Raw genomic sequence first — 24,477 nt, 5'->3', positions numbered from 1 at the left:
ATTCAGCAAAGTGGCAGGTTATAAAATCAACATGCATAAATCAAAGGCATTCCTGTATATCAGTGACAAATCCTCTGAAATGGAAAGGAGGACAACCACTCCGTTCACAATATCCTCAAAAAGAATAAAATACTTGGGAATCAACCTAACAAAAGAGGTGAAAGATTTATACAATGAAAACTACAGAACCCTAAAAAGAGAAATTGAAGAAGACCTTAGAAGATGGAAAAATATACCCTGTTCATGGATAGGCAGAACTAACATCATCAAAATGGCGATATTACCAAAAGTTCTCTATAGGTTTAATGCAATGCCAATCAAAATCCCAACGGCATTTCTTGTAGAAACGGAGAAAGCAATCATGAAATTCATATGGAAGAATAAAAGACCCAGAATAGCAAAAACAATACTAAGCAGGAAGTGTGAATCAGGTGGTATAGCGATTCCAGATTTCAAACTATACTACAGAGCAATAGTAACAAAAACAGCATGGTACTGGTACCAAAACAGGCGGGTGGACCAATGGTACAGAATAGAGGACACAGAAACCAACCCACAAAACTACAACTTTCTTATATTTGATAAAGGGGCTAAAAGCATGCAATGGAGGAAGGATAGCATCTTCAACAAATGGTGCTGGGAAAACTGGAAATCCATATGCAGCAAAATGAAACTGAATCCCTTTCTCTCGCCAAGCACAAAAGTTAACTCAAAATGGATCAAGGAGCTTGATATCAAATCAGAGACAAGGCATCTGATAGAAGAAAAAGTTGGCTACGACCTACATGCTGTGGGGTCGGGCTTCAAATTCCTCAATAGGACACCCATAGCACAAGAGTTAACATCTAGAATCAACAAATGGGACTTACTCAAACCAAAAAGTTTTTTCTCAGCAAAAGAAACAATAAGAGAGGTAAATAGGGAGCCTACATCATGGGAACAAATCTTTACTCCTCACACTTCAGATAGAGCCCTAATATCCAGAATATATAAAGAACTCAGAAAATTAGACAATAAGATAACAAATAACCCAATCAACAAATGGGCCAAGGACTTGAATAGACACTTCTCAGAGGAGGACATACAATCAATCAATAAGTACATGAAAAAATGCTCACCATCTCTAGCAGTCAGAGAAATGCAAATCAAAACCACCCTAAGATACCATCTCACTCCAGTAAGATTGGCAGCCATTATGAAGTCAAACAACAATAAGTGCTGGCGAGGTTGTGGGGAAAAGGGTACACTTGTACATTGTTGGTGGGACTGCAAATTGGTGCAGTCAATTTGGAAAGCAGTATGGAGATTTCTTGGAAAGCTGGGAATGGAACCACCATTTGACCCAGCTATTCCCCTTCTCGGTCTATTCCCTAAAGCCCTAACAAGAGCATGCTACAGGGACACTGCTACATCGATGTTCATAGCAGCACAATTCACAATAGCAAGACTGTGGAACCAACCTAGATGCCCTTCAATAGACAAATGGATAAAAAAATGTGGCATTTATACACAATGGAGTATTACTCTGCATTAAAAAATGACAAAATCATAGAATTTGGTGGGAAATGGATGGCATTAGAGCAGATTATGCTAAGCAAAGCTAGCCAAACCCTAAAAAACAAATGCCAAATGTCTTCTTTGATATAAGGAGTGTAACTAAGAACAGACTAGGGAAGAAGAGCACAAGAAGAAGACCAACATTAAACAAGGATGAGAGGTGGGAGGGAAAGGGAGAGAGAAGGGAAATTGCATGGAAATGGAAGGAGACCCTCAGGGTTATACAAAATTACATACAAGAGGAAGTGAGGGGAAAGGGAAAAACAATACAAGGGGGAGAAATGAATTACAGTAGTGGGGGTAGAGAGAGAAGAGGGGAGGGGAGGGGAGGGGAGGGGGGATAGTAGAGGATAGGAAAGGCAGCAGAATACAACAGACATGAGTATATCAATATGTAAAGCAATGGAAGTGTAACTGATTTGATTCTGCAAGGTGTATACGGGGTAAAATGGGAGTTCATAACCCGCTTGAATCAAAATGTGAAATATGATATATCAAGAACTATGTAATGTTTTGAACAACCAACAATAAAAGAAAATAAAAAAATAAATTAAAAATTTTCTTCATAGAAAATGAAATAATCAAGAACATAAAAAGAGAGCCTACAGAATGAAAGAACATTTTTATCACATGCAACTCAAATAAAGCATTAATCTCCAGGATATATAAAGAACTCAAAAAACTTAATATCAAAAAAATAAAAATAACTCAATAAATGAGCTAAGGAACTGAACAGGTACTTCACAGAAGAAGAAATACAATCAATCAACAAATATATGAAAAATATTCAACATATATAGCAATTAGAGAAATGCAAATTAAAACTACACTGATATTCCATATTACTCTAGTCCGAATGGCAATTGTCAAGAATACAAGCAACAATAAATGTTGATGAGGTTGTGGGGGAAAAGGTTCACTCATACATTGCTGGTGGGACTGCAAATTGGTGCAAACACTCTGGAAAGCAGTATGGAGATTCCTCAAAAAAATTTGGAATAGAACCACCATTTGACCCAGTTATCCTACTCCTCTGAATATACCCAAATGACTTAAAATTAGGATACTACAGTAACACAGCCACATCAATGTTTATAGCAGCTCAATTACAATTTGTATTTAAATTCCGAATCTGTGTCATTCTTCATAACACAGGAAAAATTCTAAAATTCCTATGGAACCACACCGCCCCCCCAAACACACACACACACAAAATCCCTGAATACCTAAAGGTATTTTGAGCAAATAGTCAAGCAGAAGGCATTACATTACATGACTTATAAGCATACTGCAAGGCTATAGTAATCAAAGAAGTAAAAGGTATGGCATTGGCATTAGACCAATGGCATTCCATAGACCAATGGAACACAACAGAAAACCTAGAAGTCAACCCCTCACATCCATTGATAGTGGACCAATTTTCAAGAAAGTTACTAAGAATAAGCAGTGGAGAAAGGACAGTCTTATCAGTCAATGGTGTTGGAAAAATGGATATCTATCTGCAGAAGAATGAAACCTGATCCATTCCTTTCACCATACAAAAAAATTAATTCAAAATGTGTTAAGTACTTATCTATCTGTCTTCAAAACTGCTAGAGAATAGGGGAAATGCTTCAAGACATTGGAATGGGCAAGGATGTTTTTGGACAAGACCTCAAAGCCCAGGAAACAAAGGCAAACATAGACAAATGGATTTCATGAAACTAAAAAGCTTGTGTGTAGCAAAGGAAAAAAATCATTTGGTTGGAAAACCAATCAAACGGGAGAAAATATTTGCAATGTATACATCTAACAAAGGGCTGATATGTGTAGTATTTAAGGGACTCCAAAAACTCAATAGCAAAACAAACAAACAAACAAAAAACAACAAAAAACCCCACAAATAACCCAATTAAATAGAGTCAATAGACCTAAATAGGCATTTCTCAAAAGAAGACATACAAATGAACAAATGATATGTGAAAAATGTTTAACATCACTAACAATTAAAGAAGTACAAATTGGAACCACAATGGTATACTACTTTGCTTTCATAAGAATGGGTATTATAAAAAAGACAAAAAGATTCTAAGTGCTGGCCAGGATGCTGAGAAAAGGCAACTCCATCACATTGATGGTTTGAATGTAAATTAAAACTGCTGTTATGGAAAATAATATGGATATTTCTCATAAAATTAAAGGTAGAACTACCATTCGATCTAATAATCCCACTGTTGGGATTAGCCAGAGGAAATGAAGTCAGTAGTTGAAGACATGGCCACACTCTTATGTTCATAGCTGCACTCTTCACAATAGCTGAGAAATGAAAGTGTCCATTTGCTGAAGAATGGATACAGAAAATACACATATTCACAAGGAAATGCTATTCAGCCACAGAAAAGAATAAAATCCTATCATTTGGACAACACAGATGGAACTGCAGATAATTATTTTGAGTGAAATAAGCTAAGCAGAGAAAGATAAGTACCACACAGAATTGCTCATCTATGGAAAGCAAGAAATTTGATCTCACAGAGGAGCAGCATGTTGTTAGCCAGAGACTGGAGAGAGTAGGGGGTAAGGCAGAGAGGAAGGTTGACCAGTGGTTACTAAATGACCCTTATATAGGAGCAAGAAATTCTGTGTGCTATTGCACAATAAAGTGACAACAGATAAAAATAATGAACTATACATTTCAAAACATAGAAAAAGAGATTTTGAAACTTTTCACCATAAAAATGTTTGAAGAGATAAGATACGTTTAACCTGTCTTAAACTTTATGCAATTGTATAAATGTATCAAAACTTTATGTGGTACCCCATTAATATACAGAATTTTTATATCTTTATGTATTAAATTTAAATAAAGTTAAAAATAAATTAGCATTAAAATATTCAGAGCAACCACAAGAAATAATGCAAGGATTGACTGAGCCTAAAGTAAACTGGTAAATTAACATGAAATATTAAAATAATATTAACTGAAATAAAATTATCTTAAAGAATTCAGAGAGAGGAATGGAAAAGTCAGAAACAAATGGAAATAACAAAACAATAGAACTAAGCACACATATATTAAAAATTGTTCAAAACAGATGTGCCAAACATTTATATTATAAGAAAGGGATTATTAGACTACAATGATAACTTAGACCCTACTCTATGTTGTGTAAAAATCACATTCATTAAAATAAGTTAAAGATAGACTGGAAATAAAAAGATAGAAAAACATATGCCACATGCACATTAAGTAAAAGAAAACTGATAGATCTGTTAATAACTCCAAAGTAGGCTAAAATAAGGTGTTTTTGCAAACCTAAAAGAGGATAATTTTTATTAGGCTAATGGCAATCACAAACATCTATCCATTGACAAGAGATTCAGAATGAGTTAAGTAAGACTCAAATTGATGAGAAATTACACAAAAAACAAATATTTGGAGATTTTATCAACTCTATCTGTTGGGTTTTCCATCAACAGACACTGAGATGGAGATAAAAATCTAAAAGTTCTATTGAGGGAATATCTTCTGTAAAATGAATGTGGAGGAAGTTTCATCTGGAAAGAGGAAACAGCTACCTATAATGTAAATCTGAAAAGTTTTTGCCAGACAAAATACAAACTCCAGAACAAGGTGGCTAGGGTGGGTCCTTGTCTCACACTCCTGTTCTTGGCTAGGGATGCTTTGAAATGACTATGATCTTCAAAATGCTGAGGCAGACTTAGATAGTTAACATCTGGAGGCTTTCAGAGAATCACCTTCCTTTTCGTTAGGCAATGGTCCTTTCTTGATGAGAGACCTGAGATATATATCTTAAGGTTTTTGCATAATAGTTCAATCTTACGATATGAAGAACAATTATACCAAACAAATCAGTAAGTATAATGGATATTCCCAGTATACTTTAAACACATGGCACCTGCACTAATATAATACCACATGCTAGGGAACTTTTAATAATTGTAGGGTGTGTTCAACAACATCAGTAGAATTATAGTAGATATCAGTTACAAAAGAGATCTGGAAAAATCCGAATTACTTGAAAATTAAACAGCACACTTCTAAACAACCCATCACTCAAAGAAAACAATAAAATAAAACAAGAAACATTTTGAACTAAATTTTAATGAAAACACATCTCATCCCAATTTAGGTTCTGAGCTCAAACAGTGCTGACAGGGAAATCTATGACTTCACTCTTGTTGTTAGAAAATAGGAATGTTCTAAAATCAAAGACTGAAATCTTCACCTTTAAGAAACCACAAAGTCTAGCAAATCAAACAAGTCAAAGTAGAATGAAGGAAATGACAAATGACAGCTGAAAATTTTACCATTTCTAATAGGAAAGCAAATGCTTAAATAAGTTAGAAGTTATTTCTTTTAAAAAGATTAATAATATCGATTAAACTCTATCAATATCATTACCATTATCAGGAACAAAATAAAAGATATCCCTACAGATACTATAAACTTTAAAGTTTAAATGAGTAAATATTATAAACTAATATTTGCACAAACATTTAGCAATTTGAAACAATAATTATTATGAACTATTAAAACTGACAAACAATAACAAACTAAATAAAACTATTAAAGAGACTGAATGCATCCAAACCTTCTGTTAAGCAAAATTCCACTTACATATATATATATATATATATATATATATATATATATATATACACTCATTGGTGAATTTTTCCTATTATTTATGGAATTAATAATTTCAATCATACACAAACTCTTTCAGAAAACAGAAGAGGAGGATATACATCCCAACTTTATATGCCAACATAGCCCTGGATTTTAAAGCCTTAGATTTCATAATCAGATAAAATCAGTACAACATATCTCATGAACATAGGCATAAAAATCTCCAATGAAATATTAACACATTGAATCCAGTAAAAGATGAAAAAAAGATGAAAAAGTAGAGCAGGTGAAGTTTATCTTACGTATGTAATGCCTTTTAATGACTCCAAACCAGGCAGCATACTTTGTTTAAATAATAAAGTGAAGGGGAAAATGTGACTATCATCATCAGTATAGTAAGTTAAAGCATTTGGAAAAATCCAATAGCTACTTCTCACAAAAAAAAAACTTTGGCAAAATAGGAATGTAAAGAATCTTCCTTCACATTATAAAAGGCATCTGTAAAAATCCACAGTCTGGGCTTTTCCCTCTGAAATTGGAAAAGGAAGAAGATGGTCATGTTCACTACTATTCATCATACTAAAAATTGTCTTGAGAGCAAGAAGGTAAGAAAAGGAAATAAAAGATTTAGAATGGAATGAAAGTCATAATACTGAATTTATTCACAGATGACCAGGCATGACTGTGTAAAATAAAACTCCTAAAGAATCTGTAAAAAAAGTATTATATCTAACAAATGAATTTTGCACGCTCATCAGACACTTGTTCATTAAACAAGACATATTGTATTTCCATGTACTAGATGTGATGTATTAAATAGTGTTCCCCCAAATTCTTGCAACCTGGGACTTTAGACTGACATTAATTAAGAAGTGGTCATACTGTATTAAGGTGGGCCCTAAACTCAATGTCTATTAAGGGAAAAGAAGACACAGACACACAGAATAGGAAGCCATGTGAAGATGGAGGCAGATAGTGATGGAATGATGCTGCCACAAGCTAAGAAACCCTGGAAACTTCCAGGAGCGGAAGAGACAAGGATTTTTCTGTAGAGCCTTTGGAAGTAGCTTTGCCATTAACACCTCAAATTCAGCTTCCAGGCATCAAAACTGTGATAGATTAACTTTCTATTGTTTTATACCACTCAGGTTCTAGTATTTACATATGCAGCCACAGGAAAAAAAATCCAGAACATCATAAAACATCTAAATACACTAGGGATATAATTTGGAAAGAAAAAAAGAACATTCTGATGTACACTAGTAGCAGAAAAGATAAATACCTAGAAACATATTTTTAAGTATATAAAAATCTCTGCATTAAAAAAAGCAGAAATCACAGCTAGGAGAAGTAAAAGTAAATTATAAATGTGTCACATCTGTGGATTGTTTGGGTGTCTATCTATAAACTGATCTACAGAGTCAACACAATCTCAATAAAAATTTAGTTTTTTGAAAGTAGAAATTTATAAGTAACTTCTAAAATTTATGCAGAAATAAAAAGGACCAGGATATAAGAAAATAATGTTAAAGTTGAAAGGTTTATACTATAAAAGCAAGCATATCCAGAGAGTGTGTTGTTGGTATAAGGTTGATAGGTGATCCATTGGAACAGGGTAGAGGGCCCAGAGACAGAAAACACATATTGTAGATTTTATATCTAGCAAGGTACCACACTAAGTGAAAGAGGAATGGATAGTTATTTTAATAGGCGGGGATGGAAAAATTGGGGTAACTATAAGGAATAAATTAATCTGATTCCTTTATCATATCAAAATGACAATATAATTCCAGATGTATCTTGGAAGCACAAAGTTAAAACTAAACATTCTTGAAGAAGTAGTGTGTGTGTGTGTGTGGGTGTGTGTGTGTGTGTGTGAGAGAGAGAGAGAGAGAGAGAGAGAGACAGACAGACAGACTTTGGGAGGTCAATAATTTCTTAGAATTTAAAAGGCAATGAGTTTAAAAGAATAAAATATACTATACTTAGACCCTTTCTAATCAAAAGATATTATTCATAATAGGAAAATGCAAGTAATATATATTTTAATACCTATATATGACAATATACTGTTTCTAAAGATACACATATATATGTATAGATATGGTGTTTATACATACATATATATACACATGTATATATTTATAGTATATATATATATATGCATATATACACATATATATAAATTTTAGTAGATCATATAAATGAAAACAGCCCAATTTAAAAAGTAAAGGATTATGGCTGAAATCCTGTTAAAAGGCCCTTAACCTATATCTTCATAGACATACAAGGTTAATTAAAACATCGTTTTATACCAAGCAGAATAGTTAAAAAGCAAAATTTGGTCACACTGAATGTTAGCAAAGATAAAAAACAATAATAACCCCTTCAATCGTTGATGGTTGGAATAGAAATTAGTGCAACTACTCTCTTAAACTCTTTACCTTTTTTTTCATATTAAATATATACCTCCTATGAATAACTCCTGTGACACATTATAAGGTATGTCCAAAAAGTAAGACTTGTGCAAGATATTTCATAGAAACATTAAAAACATAGTTTCAAAGTGGAAAAATATCAATGCCAATCAGTGGAGAATAAGTAAAATAGTGACATGAAGTATTATAAACCAGATATTAAGAATGCATCTCAGACGGCTAGTGTTGAATAAAAGTGGGCAATTAAAGAGTGCATATTCTATCATCATAAAATATGATAATATTTTAGATCATTCCATACTAATCTATGAAAATAAAAATAAAAACTGCAATTGCCTATGTGGAGAGGGAGATTGCCTTTAAGGGGATTTGAGAATAACTACTAGGTAATAGAAATAGGTATACATCTTAATTGAGGTGGCAATTATATGGTTGTATACATGTATCTGCAAGATTCCACACAAAAGTGCACATGTATATACACATATATTTCAGTTTTTAGATGGAATTCTGATAGCAAATCCTGATGTCCTACTTCTGATTCCTCTGTCAGCAGCATTTCTTTTCATGAAAGTTAAAATAAATTGAAATGCAAATATATTTCCAAGTGTCGCATTTAAGTGGGTTTCTTATCTTTCTTCTGGCTTAATTGAAGCTTCACACAGTTCACAACCTTTTGGAGTGACTGATCCCTGATTATGCCCAAACTTCATGCATTTCAACTGAATGGAATTGCTTATTTCTTAATCTTTTAGGTTCAATGTGCAGAGCTCTCCACAAGGTTCCCTATTATGTTCCGTTTACCACATACCCACTTAGCTATGGGACATGTTGAACCCCACCTGCGTTTGGTTGTAGCTTCCTCTACTTTTTCCTCTCCTGCAATTTTGGTTGATTAGTAATTCCAGCTAGTTCACAGCCATTTCCTTTCTCTAGATCATTTATAAAGATTAAAATCAGCAGAGGTCCAAGGACTAATTTCAGCAGGATGCCAGCTAAGTATGTTCTCAATACTTAGCATTTGTTAACAAGGAAATGAGGTAAATATCTACTTGAGAAACTGTTTGTAGAAAGGGAGGATTATGTTGAAGAGTTAACTAAATAGAAAATGTCCAGAATCCATAGCAACAAAGAAACTCTCCTATTGGAAACATAGGTCAAAAAAAAAAAACTATTGGGGGAAGATAATTATTATCCTGTAAACATTCAGGCACCTACAATAGAAGAGGCATCGTCATTGCCCTGTGGGCAAGCTTCTATTATAGATGTCAGATTACCAGAGAGAAAAAAAATGTTAATGGGATTATTAGGTAGATCTGAAGATGCCCTATTGAGGATAGGCAGTGCTAAGCAGGAGCAATGAATAGCAAGACCTGCCTGGTACTGGATCTGTTTCTTTGGTAAGTGGCATAGAGATATTCAATATTGTTGGGGATGCAAATCAAGTCAAGATGATGCCTGGCAGCTTGCCAGGAGGAGTGGTTTGTGAAGCAACGCCAGCCATTAAGATGATGAGGATTCCTTATTGGCTGACTGCTGTATCTAGATGATGTTAATTGACTTAAGCTGTGTGTAATTAGTTAGGTATATATACCTCTGCTCTCTGGCAGAGAAGCGGCTCCCGCTACCTTGGGTGCCTGCTACTTTGAGTTCTCGCTCAGTTCCCGCTGAGTTCACTCGCAATAAAGTAGTTCCCATTTCAACCTTCAAGTTGCTTGTCACCTCCAGGTTATTTGTGCCCAGCAGGACTGTGGCACAATATCTTAATACTTAAAGAGAGTAGATAAAGGCTGTATATTTGAATAAGCTTTCACATGGCTCTCAGCCTGAGTTATACAGCCACTTGCACATTAGGACATGATATGATTTATTGCACTGAGTGGCTATTTGTGAAATATATCCTATCATCCAGGATAGTGGATAAAGAGTGCCTTCTATGTTTTATTTTCTTTCAACTGAGCAAATATTTGGTTCTTCCCTTAAATTCTTCTCAGGTCATTATCTCTTTTCTATCCCAAATACCACTGCATTTGTTGAGAGCCTACCCTTGACTCATGATTACAATAAATTCAGAATTTATTTTTTCAGTCAATATAATTTATATATTTCCTAGTATTTCAAACAATGATGAAAACAATAATGCAAATATTACTACTTCTATACTACCACTGACCACAACAACTTATTAAACACTAACAAATGCAAAAGGCTTTACTTATATCATTTCAATTCCTTAAAAGATAAGTGAGATAATATTTCTGTATTTCAGCTGGGAAAATAGAAAGTTGAGTGACTTACCAAATATGACAAATAAGGATATGAGATTATCAGATTAGTCTGATATTGCTGATTTAACAAGTTACCACAAACTTGGTGATTTAAGACAATCATGAATGTATTATCTTATAGTTCTGAAGGTCGTAATGCACTAAAATCAAGATGTTATTTGGGCTTTTCTGGAGATTCTAGGGAAGAATTCATTATCTTGCCTCTTCAAGCCTCTGGAGTCTTCCCTCATCTCCTGGCTTATGGCCCTCATCTATTTTCAAAGCCAGCTATGATTGGCCACATCTTTCTCATGTTTCATCTCTCTGACTCCCTCTGCTTCCCCTTTCCTCATTTAACAGACTCCTGTGATTGTACATGGTCCATCTGCATAATCTGTATTTTGAGGTCAGCTGATTAGCAACCTTACTTATCCTAGCCATGTAGCCTTATTTACCTTTCTCAGGAATTAGAATATATATGTCTTTGTGGGACAATTATTCTTGTTACTACAGATATAAAATGAAGTCTCTCAGATTCTCATCACTACCAAAATGATTAGCAAAACTATTCTCACATAGAAATCGATTGTGTTGCATGCCTGCATCAAAAGCTTCAATGACTAATTTTCCTCATGATAAAGTGTTAATTCAGGATGTGAGGTTCTTCCTAATTTGGACTCAACATATTTTCTCCACACCCCACCACATTTTGTGCACACCCTACCATGTAGGTGTGGATGGCCATACATAAACACTCAATTTTCGCTGACAGTACTGGATTCTTTTTTACCTGCCTGTGTACTCTAGTATACACACCTGCCAAATTCCCTAGAAACTTGATTCACTCTTTAAAGATGAAACTCAAGTACCAATCCTTTTAGGAAATCATCTTTAGTGTTGGGGAGGGAGAGTACATTTCCTCCCTCTGTACTTCTTTAGAATTGTGTTCTTCCTCTTAAACAGTGTAATTTTCACTCTAGTTTTTTTTTTTAAATTATTACATGTATAGCTCCTCCACTGAAGTTTGGGGGTACATGTCGTAAGTTCAGAGCAAGGTCTTTCTAGTCTTTATATTTGGGGAAAAAGCAGAGTTTTAAGAAATGGTGTAAAAATCAGTAGATACATACATTTTAAAAATAAGCAAAATTAACAAAGTCAGGAAAATTATAGCAGATGATTTTCCTAAAGCTTCAAAAAGTTTGAAATGTTTTTAGTACTTGTAACTTCTGTACTAAAAGTTTTATGAGAGATAAAAGCGAAATAAAACTTGCAAAATAAATCTATGAACAAATATAGTTTTTTAAAGTGATCATTACTTTTTCCAAGACAAATTTTATTTCAATTCATTTTTAAATGATACATGATCATTTAGTACAAGGAAATGTGTACATATGAAAAAAATATGGTATAAGAAAATAGACTAATATCTAGAAATAAATTAACATGGACAAAAACATTTCTTGTCATCACTTTTTTTTTTTAATAATAGCACAACATACTGGTAAGGACATTCCAGCATACAATGTTTGTATGGACAGACAGTATTTATTTAAAAACTATGAAATTCTAACAGACAACATAATTGACATTTCCCTCAAAAAATCTTTCAAATATTTAATTCTTTTTTAATATGTATTTTCAGATTCAAATTTACAAATTCAGAAACAATATTTTATCCAGTTCAAATGGACAATGGTATTATATAAATAAATGACCCACTCAATGAGGACAAGTTGAGGCCATTTTTTCAGAATTTGCTATGGCAAGGAGATCAGCCACCATCACTTGTGTCTGGCAGAGCTTCAAAGGTAAACAGGCCAGTGGGAAAACTTTAAGGAAAAAAAAAAAAGGATGATTTTAGGAGTGTTCTGAAATTTGTTGGTAGGATGATGCTGGAGTTGTCCTCCTAGAAGCAGGGCTTCTCATATGATTGGTTTGAGGAGCATAATCAGCTTTTCTAATTGGTCCTGAAGTGGACAAAGTAGTACTGAAGCAAGACCAAAAGATAGGGAAGCTGGAAATTATTGACCAAGCACTGACTATTCTCAGCTGATGGATGCAAAGATATGGTTTGATTCCTGGACTGGTTCTTGAAGAAACTGTAGGTCAGGCTTCTGTCTTCACATATGATCTGGACATTTTCCATTCATATCAGTATTCCTTCACCCAGGCTTCTTTTGAGCCATTTGCTTGCTTACACAAGTTTAACCAACTCAGTAAAAAGTAATGATAGAGATCTTCAATGCTCAGGTATTGCCTAGTTAATTCTTCTGCAGGATTTTCTGTTAATTCTACTGCAGGATTTTCTTGGCTGCTTTGTTGTTGCATCACCATGGCAATCACCTGGGGAGAAAGCAATTGGGTAGAGGTATTTAAGATTCTGCATAGGATTCCATGGATCAGTATCATCACCACTGTGAAAAAAATAAACGTAATAATTAATAGGCCTTGAAAGATACTTCAGAATCAGAAGCCCCAGTTGCCCACTCCAGGCAAAACGAACAAATTCTATAGACAAGGAGGATAGACCCAAGACTTGGCTCTCGAGAGAGAAATTTAAGGTGATAGTAGCTCATTCTACCTTCCTGTTTGGTTGATTCAATTATAGCAAGAAATATTACTTCGACACGGATGACTCTCTCCCCAAAACAAAAACAAAACAACTCAGAGAGATGTGATTGCCTATCACTTCTTATGCCAATGAATTGAGATGGGAGTTTTTCCAGATAGGACAGAGGTGATATCATTAGGAATGACACTCAGAGTCAGTGGTATGTTTCTCACAGGCTTTTCTATTTGTATGCACCACATGAATGGAAACACAGCTTTGATTCTCAAAACCAGGAGTTACCTTAAGTGTACTACCTCAATAATTAAGGGTGACCATATATTGGAACTTGCATCTGAGTCGGAACTTTCTGAATTAGTGATTTACAAAATTAAGAAATTTGTGTAGATGTGTAGAAACCAGTCTTGGAACATGCATGAGGAATTTGTATGAAGCAAACAGGAGATACAAGTGTCCTGACCTCTGAGGAAATAGCATCTAGTGGGAGCATACACAGATCCAGAATAAAAGGAGTTATTCACAGCACAAAGCTAGAAACCAAGATCTAACCTTAGCTAGCTTGTGCATTTGGTCCTCTATTAGTTTCTTCTAAGTAAAATATATTTGTCCATTGCCCTATGAAGTATGTGTTGAATCCAAATTTAGAATTGTCTTTGTTGTAATAAATACACTATAATAATTGATTTTTAAAATTATACTATAATAATTGTTTTTTCCTGAAAAACAGACACTAACAAAGCAATAGATTGATTTGTGCAGGGTCATGTTTCCATGTAGTTATAGGTGGAGATGCCATTGGCTGTAATTTCTTAAGGACTTATTTGATGGCTTCAGAATTGCTCATAATATTTTTTTAATCAAGGGAATATAGTGATGGATGGCATATTCAACAGTCATTAAGACTGAGGGTAATAAACACCATTTGAGATAACCTAGAAGAAGCATTAGAATAGGAATATTTTAAATTAAAAATTACGGTGAAGTGGAAGTGAAAAGGCAAAGAGTCTCATTACTGGTTATCCACAGGGATCTGTAGAGAATAATGAGAATGATGATAAGCAACTAGATCAATAAAAAATAGAAATAAGTGGAGGGGTTAGTTCAACATCTAGGGCAGAAGCTGTCCACCTTCCAGGCCATCTGTTTGTTCCGGAAGTCTTATGTCAGTGGTCTTTTTTCAAAGACAAGTTGCTTCTAGAGGAACTCTTGAGTTTTTACTTGTCATCCTTTCTTAGAATAGTTTTCCAGTTGTGCCAAATTCTCAATTGCTTCTTTAGTTGTAAAATGCAAATTCAAGGATTGACTCCCTGGAGTTTCAGTGTTATGTTAGAAAAGTATGTACAGTATCTAATGAGGTCCAAACTGAGGAGAGTCAACAACACTTTTGTCTCGGATCTCTCTTCCAACATACAAACATCTTGGTTGAAAATCAAGAGCAGCCTATTTAAGCAGATGTGGGCAAGCAGGCTTAATGCCTAGAGTGCATAGGACTATACATGGGCCCCTTGTAATATTTTCCCATGAATGCATAGAATAGGGTATTTTAGTCTGAATGTAAATTCTCTGATATCTCTTTTCAGTTAACATTTATAGACCTGTAAGTCTCTTGAGATGGTGATATGGTCATAATCACTACTAGGAGTCCCTTTGGCCCTGGATATTCATGCATTTTTGAATGTTTTGCTAATTTAGTTTAGGTAGGGAATTGATCCTTACAAACTTTTCAGAAGGTTGTTGGTGGTAAAAAAAAAAAAAAAGTTTAGTTTTTAAGTAAAGAGTAACTTTTTGCATATATATGTGTGGATAAGATCTAGGATATTTGAATAGTCTTTAGCTCATCAGAAAAGATTATCTTCCACCCTGTAGATAAGTCATTACCATCATATGGACTGTGTTTGGACAAAATTATAATTTAGTTTTTGAAACTTGATGTTCCTTTTTGGTAAGGCTGAGAACAAATAAGTGGAATTCTTTATGAAGGCTTACTTATTCTCTGAACAAAGTAGGAGAACATATGCATATTGCATCAGAACAGATTCACAAGGGGAAAATTCAGATGTGTTATGTCTTGGTTGAGAACCTAGGGATATTAAATAAAAGGAGGCTTCAGTGATCCCCTGGGGCATTATTATTCAAGTTATCGTTGTCCTGCTCAGGTAAGATATTGCTAGTGCTGGACAAAAGACACACCAAAAGTGGAGTAGACTAAGGAGATCAAGAGAGTGTAATGAATTTGACAAATTTATATATGCTGGGTGCATATATAAATATATCACAGTGAATCCACCTTTATATATATATAAAAAATCTCCAATCAAAAATCAATAAATAAATGAGTGAAAGGAAGACCAGTATACTAAAGGAAGGAGACTAGGGAAGGGAATTGGGGAGGTAAACTAGGGGGTACTGAGTACTGAATTGGATTAAATTAAATTCCATGCATGCATGATTTTGTTAACATGAACCTCTTATATGTAGAATTATAATGCACTAATAAGAAAAAATTTAAAATATAAAATATTTTTAAAAGATGCAAAAGAAAAAGACATACTGAAAAAGGAATATCAGAAATCAATCACAATGAAACAATTAGCTTCAGGCAGAATTAGAAACAGTATGCTATTTGTTTTAGGTGCTATCAGGAAGCAAATAGTGACTATTTCATTGATGGCTTAGAGGTCCTTGCCCTTTTAGTTTCATTGCTAGTACCAGAGAAGATTACAAGGCTTAGAGCAATTTTGAGAAAACTTCTGGGCACAAGCCCTTTAACTATAGGTTGAAGCTCTTCCTTTGATACTGATTTCAAGGGATATTTGGAGAGCTTAGGTAAAATTTGGTAGAATTTATCTAGACCATAGTAGGCTCTGATCAATTTATTTTTACAACATTAATGAAATATTTAAGTCATAGAGTATCAACTATATTGCCAAAATCTCTGTGATACATATGAAATTTAATGGAGAAAGTAAAGATATATATATGTATATATATATATATATATATATATATATATATCCAGATCAGATAAAAGTTGGTAAGAATAAAAAAGACCTCTGAGACAGCAAGAAATCATCCCTCATAATTCCATTTGCAAAGTTGGCACATGAGTGGTATTGCAGGAAAGGAAGTAATGTTTTTCTATGAATTTGTTTTGGAGTCCACAAATAAGTGAGAACATTCAGAACTTGTCTTTCTATGCTTGGCTTATTTCATTTAGCTTAATGCCCTCTAAGCTCATCCATGTTGTCACAAATGACAAGCTTTCCTTCTTTTTAAAGTCTGAATAGTATCCTGTGGTGTGTGTGTGTGTGTGTGTGTGTGTGTGTGTGTGTGTGAATGTATGCACTTGTTCATACCAATGACATTTTTTTCCCTCCATTCATCTGTTGATGGATATTTAGGTTGATTCCATATCTTGGCTATTGTGAATAATGCTGAAATGAACAAAAAAATTTCAGGTGAACCTTCAACATACCGGGATTGCTGAATCATAAAGAAACTATATTATTAGTTTTTGAGATCCCTCCCTACAGTTTTCTATAATGATTGTACTAACTTACATTCCCACCAACCTTATACAAGGGCTAACTTTTCTCCATATCCCTGCCAATATTTATTATCTTTTGTCTTTTAGTTCATAGTCACTCTAATAGATGTTAGCTGATGTCTCAATGAAGTTTTTATTTCAGGGTAACTATATTAATATCTGAAAAAATAGGATTCTGCACAAGGATAATCACTGAATGTAAAGAAGGAGATTTTATAATAACAAAGGAACATTTCTGCTGGAAGACCTAATTATCACATTTGTGTATGTATTTAATAACATTGCTCAAAATACATGAAACAAGAATGGTGGAACTCAAAGGAAAAATAGACAGTTTTTTATTATAATTGGGATTTTAATACTCCTCACTCAAGAATTTTTAATACTCCTCACTCAAGAATTTATGGAATAATAAGCAGTTAATGGAAGTCTTGATAGGTTTTGTGAGAAGAAAAGTCTGTGTAATGGAACCTAATAGAGTCAATCAAAAGGGCCACATGTAAAATAAGTTATATGGCCAACAGAAGAGATTAATTGGAGGGTAGGAGAATCATGGAGAGGAAAAATGAACAAGAAAACAGAGTGGCACTTAAAACAAGGATATGAGTTGTAGAATACATCTTTCTAGAGAATTCCATAAAAGTGTGCAATTGCTGTATTCTCCTACCTATTACTATTTTCTGAATCTTTTCTCTGTTTGCTTTTCTATATTATTTTTTTCCTTTAAAGAACAGGGTGGAAAAGGGCACAATCATGAATGACAGAAAACATAGAAAAATCAAAGTTAGCTAATCAATTCTCATTTAAACTTTATTTATAGGCAAAAAAGAAAAAAGAATATAAGGACTGCTCCACCCAACAATGGTACATTAAGTATCAGGAGTTTGGAGGGTTTGCCAGGGTGGAGAAAGGGTATTTGAGAATACAGTTGGTAAAAAATAGAGGAGAGGAGGTATGCTACAGGCATACATTCTCTTCAATCTCAGATTTGTAATGAGTGTCTACACCACAAAATTGTGAATAGAAGTCCTGTGGTTTGTTGTTGTTGTTGTTTCTTTCACTCATTTGTAAGTCCTATATGTAGACTTTGATCTGTAGACTAAAAGAAATTTTATAGAGACTATGTTCTGATTTTCATTAACATCATTTTTCACTGTATGAGCATTTATCTTCTTTGGACCATTTTTGACAGGAGGACATTAAGGTGTAACACATAGACCTTGTTATGGTGTCTTCAAGAGGATTTCAAAGGTGTGAATGGGCTCATGCCTTTGGGTACATATGAAAAGGAGAAGCAGGAAAAATTGTTGATTTTGCAAACCTGGATGAAATTATTATCATCCATACTGCTATTCTGATTTCCAAATAATAAGACATGCTAATTCCAAAATGAATATTGTCTTCATTGTCTTTTGACTGACTACTTAATAATATGGGATGAATCAGTGTCCACAGCTGAATGCCATGCAGGTAGAATTTCTAAATCTAATTACTTCTTGAATTAGGCTTCCCCTCTAAATATCTGTTGTCTCTGAGACAGGAACCATCTTACTATTTTTTGTCTTTGCTCTGTACTTTGTCTATGCCATCCTTCCCTGTAGCTGCATCCAGCCAGTTCACTTTTGTTTGGAACATCACAAAATCAGTGGAAGAGGGTTTCCATGGAGAATTTTATGCCATGAACCCTTTTCCTGTCATCTATTACTTGACCTTTAAAGCATGATGCAAAACCCAAAAGTTCAGATTGTTCTTTCATTTTTGGACACAAAAACATCTAGTTCCTATGACTCTGGAGGCTTATTTCAAGAAGTCATCATTTTCATTGTTATTATCATTGTTGTAAATATCTGTGAGCACATTTGGAGCTTCTTGATTAAAGAAAAATAACTATTGAAAAGACTGTAAGCAATTATTGAATATTATCCAAGGACAGAATTTTAAAATCATATATTACATAAAATCTTCAATTCCAATAATAATACATTTGTAGAATATACTTTTTTGGCTATTTAGTATCTTTCTTATTTAATTAAAAGTGATAATGCAATGTTAAAACTATTTAAAAAATGCCTTTTGTGCATTAGATTTATAGGTGTAGCAATTACTTTATAGTCTAAATGCCACTTCACTAATTTCTGATGAACTATATATTTTATTATTTCTGAGAAACAAAAATTAAAACATGGGGACAGGCAATTCATAGACTTGTGGAAAATTGATGTATATTTATATAATAAAAAGGTTTACATTATATAAAAATATAATTGAAGGAATCACAGAATATTATAGATAATTCATTTCAAGTTATTAAAGGCAATCACATTTAATTTTCTATTTTTTCAGTTAAGGAAAATGCTGACATATGAATTACTTATAAATTCGAATACCTTAAAAGCAAATATCCAAGATTTTGTGATTTTTAAAGCATAATAATCACAGTTATGATTAAAATATTATCTCAAATTTACTATATATTATATGTAATTGTACAAATACATGTGAATGTATAAAATTAACTAATAACATGCATAGATGATAATTTTTAAGGTTGTAGTGAAAGTGAAAATTTTTATATTTCTTTTAAGAGTATAATATGGAACACATTTTGTGAATAGCAATTTATTAGTATGTGTTGAAAGCATAAATGAGTTCATAATTTTGAATTAAACAATTACATTTCTAAGATTTATAATATATCATGTGTCAGGTTTAGTAGAACATTTTCTTAAGTATGGATATTTAAAAATGCAAGCAGTGTAGAAGAGTTTAGAGAGAATGTAATTCTATATAATCCATTTGCCTTATGTTTCCCTGTTCTAAATGCTGGAGACAAACACTATTTATATTTTCTGAAGTTATTGTCTAGAATTGTTTTATGTATGCATGCACACACACATGCAAATATTATAGCTTAAATATAAAGAGTCTTCTATACATACTATTGTTATTAAACATTTATCTAACTTATTCTTCAGAAGTGTTTATATAGTTTTCTACATATGAAAATACTATAGTTTATGAAACTAAATTCATCATTGATTGACTTTTAAGTCATTATAGCTTTTTGCATTTATAAATATACTGGAATACAGTAGAATGGAGGACATAATTTTCCTATATTCATATATGAATATATGATCAGTGTAATTCCATATCATATACAATCACAAAAAATGGGAAGTTACACTCCATGTATGTATGCTATATCAAAATGCACTCCACTGTCATGTATAACTAAAAAGAATAATTTTTAAAAATAAACAGTGTAATATCTATATCTATCTATCTATCTATCTGTCTATATATATCATGGTGAGTTTTAAAGGTGTGGAGGATCAAAGTCTTCTCCAGATAGAATTGCTAAAACAAAGGCGATATGCATTCAAGTTGTCCATAGTTTATCATTACTTGGACCACTTTTCAGTCCCATCAGCAGTTTATAGAATTTTCCAAGCACTTGCCAATTTTTACTATTGCCAAAATTTGAAATAAATGTCAAATTAACAAAAAAGAGCCAACTATGTTAAAAATACAAGCTTTGAAATTGTACATTCAAAGAAAAAGCTGAAGGGAATGTTTCCCATGTGGTTCAAGTATCATAAATTATGAGAGACTGATTAGTAGATGAAGTCAAAAAGTTTGGCAAGGTACAAATTGCATAGGTCCTATTAACAGGTAGTAAGATATGAAGTCATTGGAAATACATTTTAAAAATCATCACTGGGCTTAAAGCAGAAAAATAGCATTTAATGTAAGTTCTAGAAATATTCTCTAGCTTATATATAGGGAGTATACTGTAGCAATGGAGAGTGGAAACAGCTATGGAGTTGTACATATGGTGATAGGGTTAGGTATAGATATAAGCAGACACAAAAATGTTCTAAATATTTATTTTACTAACAGCATTAATAAAAAGAAGAAATTTGGTAAATTCAAATTTAAATTGAAATTTCTTAAATTCCTTTGGTATATGAGATTATTCCTTGGTATATGAGATTATTTTAAAAATTTTTCTTTTTAATACTAATTTACATTGATTAGCTTATTCAGTAGTGAAGCAGCTGCATGCATATTCTTGAGTCCATTTTCTTAAAATTTAATTAATTATCTAATTAAAAATTACAGTCGAGCAATGATTTGTGTTTGCTTTTTCCTGTCTTAAGGAAATTTTAACAGTCTGTGCCCTTTTAATTTTTTTTTCTAGTTGTAGTTTTAAATGGTATATTTGAATTGCCCATTCCTGATTTCCAAGTTTTAAATGGTTTCATTTCAGAACTTGATTTGTAAGAGGATTTGTTTCAGTTACTATACTTATTTGCTCCAACTTTTCTTGCCATAAACTTAATTCCAATTTCTATTTACAAGTACTGGTAGTTTGTACCAAACAATTATAACTGTAATATTTTTCCATATTATAAATTGTAGTTCTTTATTCATAATATTTACATTTTTCTTTATTACTAAATCTGTAATTTTTCTCTTAAAATCACAAACTATTACCCATAAAGGCAAAATCTTGACAAAACATGAATCCATTAAATTCTAAAAGGTACCACTATTATAAAGTTTATATTGTCCATCAAATTTTAAAAACTATATAACTTCTATAGTTTACCTGTATTTTAAAACTATATGTGCTTCTCATAGAATTAGGAAAGTATGCTTCTCAGCATGTAATATATGTTTGTATTGATATATGTGGATCTAGTAGGGCCTTTAAACTTCTTCATTATATTCAAAGCATTATAGATTACATTTGATTTATTTTTGTTCCTATTGATGAACCTTTTTAAATTTGATTATTTAATTTGGTTTCTACATGGATATGCATGCTGTATCTTTTTAAAAAAATTTATACTGCCATAACACTATTGAAAATGTTCACGTCATCAACAAACATGAAATTTTCTAACTTAATCAACAATTGTTTTTAAAGCATTAAAAAAGTGTTCCAATTTCATGGGTGAAAATAAGATAGTGTATCTGTGACTTTGTAGTTGAGGCTTATGATTTCAAAATATATCAAATATATTGTAATTAGTAGGCAGTCAATTTGCTTTCCTCAGTGAGGTTTCATTTCACATAATTTTCCACTTTCCTCCTTGATCATACTATATGCTATAGTACACTTAAGTATACTATACATTATATGTATACTAGGGTAACAATAATGCAATGTGTATTTCAATATACATGTTATATACATGTAATATATACACATATCCAATATACATATCACACATATGTATGCATATGTTCAATATACTTATTAATATACATATTTTACATAAAATGTAATGTATATTTCAGTACATATACCTATCCTCCAATAGCAGACCAAAACTTCTTACTCCTACTTAACTATAATTTAGTACCCAGTGATCAAATTCTCCCCATCCATCCTTCCTTCCATTCATCCTAGCCTCTGTTAAACCCCATTCTACTTAATCTCATGCTTGTTGATGAGATGTAAGCAGAGATTTTTCAATAGTGTTTTGGCAGTATAACGACATATTTTAATATTTTTTAAAAATATTTTTTTTAATTTTTAATGGACCTTTATTTTATTCATTTATTTATATGTGGTCCTGAGAATCGAAACAAACCACTCTATCACTGAGCCACAACCCTGACTCCCTATTTTAATCTTCATAACTATCATTGAAGGTATTTTTTTCATTTCATCAAGCTCCAGAAACTGAATGTTTTTTCTGGCCACATAGCACAGAGCACCTGCTTCCAAAATACATGCCTCAAGTTTTAAATTATGTTCTATACCGACCTCCCTTAGAGATTCTTAATAAGCATTTGGATAAAGTAAGAAATATCTACTCTTTAAACAAATTTAGACAAATTTCTAATGTAGTTAAAAAATTATATATTGACAATTTTCATATTGCCTAATATAGGTGTAGAGGAAAATCCTGCTATCTTTTGCATGGAATATCTTTTCCCATGTGTTCTTTAAAATGAGTTTCTTTCAGAAACTATAGTTGGGCTTTGTTTTTTAATCTATTTATCTTAATAGCCTGAAAATAAATACTTCGTATTTAATTAAGGCAGTTTTGATTTGAAGTTTAAATGGTTTCAACAGGAGGAGAGTAAAATTCTATTGTTGATTTTTGTATTCACATCTCACATAAGGACAATATGTGAGATTTTCTTTGGACACATTGAGGTTCTTTGGGTTTGTAAGACATTCAGAAAGGAGGGGAACAGGGTAAAACTGGCAATAACAAACATGACTATAAAATCCCCCTTGAAACCAAGAACTATTCTTAAAATGTCTTACTAACATTTATAAAAAAAAAGTTACAGCTTCATTTTCCCTTCCTACTTCCCTCATAATACTTCTAGAAGTTGCTTAGTTAAGATCTACATATGTTGTGCATATTCATGCTCTTGAATTTACATTAGTTTGTAGGACACTCCTCATATGTCCTTGATAAAAACAGGCTAGACTATCAATTGTGTAACACTTTAGAAGCTCAGGGCTGCAGGATGCTATTCATTTTAATAAAATGACATATCCAACACAAACTGAAACTTCTAAGATAGAGGCATGTAGGAGAGAAAAGTTAAGATTCCGTGGATCAGTTTGTTTAAGCAAAACTTAATTTTCAGAATTAAGATTTAAAAGATTATGCCATTATTATGAGCTTTTTTCTCCTTTTTTGTTTTTTTGAATTTTGAAATTGGTTCTACAAATAAACCTGATGAAATGGAGGAACTGTCACCTTCTTATTGATTACTTTTGTGTAGGCTATGTGGTAAGCATCAGGGTTTAAGAATATCAAATAATTATCATATTTATAAAGTTATCTCCTCTTTTTCTGTGAAAGATAAAAGTAGAATACATAATGTTTAATATTTTATTGTTTATACAATTAGAATCATAAGTATCTATTACAAGGTGTTATTAAGAGGTTAAGCAATTTAATCAATGTAAGTGGTAGCTTTTTTATCTGATAGATGCATTCAGTGCATGAAATAATATCAGAATATCAATAATTTAATATAATGCTCAAAACTGTGACAATAATTAAAATATTACAATATATAAATAAAGCAATTCATAAAACCAAATTGCACGTAATATGAAAACTAATCTCCTAATTAAGTATTAATCTTTTCAAACAGGTGTTTTAAAATTTCTCTACTCATAACCTTATTACTGATTGGTCATTTGTACTAAAATTTAACATATGACTGACAAACATTTAACATTTTCCCTCTTCAAACATGAAATTTAAACTGAATAACTGAAGAATTTCATAAAAGCAAACTCCTGTCTCTTCTTTAGTACAATGGCGACTACCTTATCCCTTAGAAAACATAATAACTGCTAGTAAATTCACAAGTCAAATACAAATGCCACTCAGGCTTTACTCAAGAATTTGTCTTGCAGTGTTTAGCGTTAGCTTTCATTTAAAATTCCTTAGTAGCTGATATTCAGAACTAGAAGT

The sequence above is a fragment of the Urocitellus parryii genome, chromosome 12 (genome assembly GCF_045843805.1).
Source record: "Urocitellus parryii isolate mUroPar1 chromosome 12, mUroPar1.hap1, whole genome shotgun sequence".
NCBI lineage: Eukaryota > Metazoa > Chordata > Mammalia > Rodentia > Sciuridae > Urocitellus > Urocitellus parryii.
The sequence above is the reverse complement of the archived record's forward strand: the minus strand, read 5'-3'. Positions refer to the sequence as shown.